The sequence below is a fragment of the Dendrobium catenatum genome, unplaced genomic scaffold (assembly GCF_001605985.2).
Source record: "Dendrobium catenatum unplaced genomic scaffold, ASM160598v2 fragScaff_scaffold_1691, whole genome shotgun sequence".
NCBI lineage: Eukaryota > Viridiplantae > Streptophyta > Magnoliopsida > Asparagales > Orchidaceae > Dendrobium > Dendrobium catenatum.
The window spans coordinates 206548-208990 of record NW_021320153.1 but is presented as its reverse complement, the minus strand read 5'-3'; positions in this window follow the sequence as shown (position 1 = coordinate 208990).

The window sequence follows — 2443 nt, the reverse complement described above, 5'->3', positions numbered from 1 at the left end:
TGTCCATCAAAAGCTGGTGGACAAGGAGACAGTGGGTATAGAAGAACAGGGGAGCTTGTGAAGCAGGCTGGTGCCGGGGAAGGTGGCTCAGAACAGCAGCTAGGAAGTAGTGGGAGGACGGAACAGGTTCAATCTAAGAAGATTGTGGCACCTGTTATTAAAACAGAGGGGGGATGCAAGGTTACACCTGCTGTTAGCAGTGATAAAGGGAAGAGGGTGGAGGTTCTACAAGAAGTGAATGGAGGTAATGTTAATTCTGCGGAAAATGTCCAGGGAGATGATGATTATATAGGTCCCTGGATACAGGTTCCTCCCAGACGGAGAAGGAGTTTGCGCACACAAGGGAGTAATAAGGAGAATGTTGGGAATAAACAGAACTTGAATATTCCTAAACAGGTGAATTTGAAGAAGATTCAAGCTCCTGACAGCAAGCTTAAACCCACTCATAAGCAGAGTAGAATGGGTTTTAAACAGCCTCTGTTGTTTACAGCTGGAATGAGATCGGTTAACAGGGTTCAGCTGGGACCGATTGAGGAGTTTCCTAGGAAAAGGAAGAAGGAGATGTTGGGGGACCATGATCGTGAAGACATTAGCGGCGGGGACGCTTCCCCTTTTGTTCTTTAATGTCTGCTGTTATGTTCTGGAATTGCAGGGGAGCCCGTAAGAAACAGACGGGAAACTACCTGCGTAGCCTCATTAGAAATAATGAGGTTGTTTTTGTTGGATTGGTGGAAACTATGGTGGAAGATGTCAACAGGAGTGAGGTTGATAGGCTAATTGGTAATGAGTGGGACTTTATTCATTTTCCAGCTGTGGGACTCTCAGGAGGTCTGCTGGCTTTATGGAGAAGGGATGTAGCTCGGTTTGAGCTGATTACTGTTATGGACCAAGTTTTGATTGGTAACTTGGTATTTCCCAATGCCCAGAAATGGATTGTTGCTGTTGTTTATGCCTGCAAAGACTATCACGGTAGGCGTACTCTGTGGGATACCATTGGAGCCAGTATTAATGCTGAATTCCCGGTGATCGTGGGGGGAGATTTTAACTGCTGTCTTGACCAATGTGAGAAGAAAGGAGGGAAGAGATTTAAATATTCAGCTGGCGCGCAAGAGATGGCAGGGTTCCTGGTTGATAATGATTTGCATGATTTGGGCTTTTTGGGGCCTAAATTCACTTGGTCCAATAACAAGTCGGGCAATAGCAAGATTTGGGTAAGGTTGGACAGGGTGCTTATGAACACTGAAGGTTTGCGGCTGGCTCCCTTGGCCACGGTGAGGCATCTCTTGCGTATAGCATCGGACCACTGCCCTTTGCTATTGAATTTGTCTCCTGGTAACCCAAGGTCTAGGAGCAAATGGATTCGTTTTGAAGATATCTGGATGACTTATCCAGCTACGTGGAAATTGGTGTGGAAAAATTGGAAGAAGGAAGATTATGGGCTGCCGGCTGATGTGGTGAATCGTAAGTGTCAAAGAACACTCAGGTCATTGTTTTTCTGGAGCCGTAATCGTATTAAGGAGCTTGAGGGGCTGAAGGATTTGCTGGAAGGCCGCATTCAGGAACTTCAAATGCTGGAGAGTTCTAATGTGGGTCTTAGTGAGGCTCAGGATCTGGAACTGCGTAAGTTGGCTGTGGAATTGAATTCGACATTGGCTCGAATGGCGACCTGGTGGAGACAGAGAGCAAAGACCAAATGGTTGGAGGAAGGTGATGCTAATTCACACTTCTTTCATTCCTTTGCTACAGCTAGAAGACGGGGAAACAGAATTGTTGAAGTTCAGACTTCTAGTGGGGAGAAGATCACAGAGCAGGAGCTTATTCAGCGGGAATTCTTGGATTTTTTCAGAATAAAGTGGAGGGAAAGGCAGATCCAGATGGACAATTGGCCCAGCTTCCAGAGGGAGGATATGATTTCTGATCAAATGAATGCTATGCTGGAGGAGGAGATCTCGGAGCAGGAGGTTCGTCAGGCAGTGTTCAGCTTGGGGAACAATCGGGCTCCTGGCATTGATGGTATTACCTCTTCCTTTCTTAAATTTTACTGGGAGATTGTTAAAACTGATGTCAATAGAGCTATTCTTCATTTCTTTGAAACTAACTCTATGTGTAAGAGTTGGAAAGATACATTGGTGGTATTAATTCCTAAGACTGATAGCGCCAATCAGCCGTCTAAATTCAGACCTATCAGTCTTTGCCAATCCTTCTATAAGGTGATTGCGAAGATCATTATCAATCGAATGAAACCTGTTCTAAGCGGAATCGTTAGTGAAGAACAGGGAGCATTCGTACCAGGAAGGTCTATTTCCAGCCATGGATTGATTGCACAGGAGATTATGTCGAAGTTCCAGTATTCTGCTCAGAAGGAAGGGATGATGGCACTCAAGGTTGATATGGAGCAGGCCTACGACTGTATGTCGTGGGATACTTTGCAAAGAGTAATGGT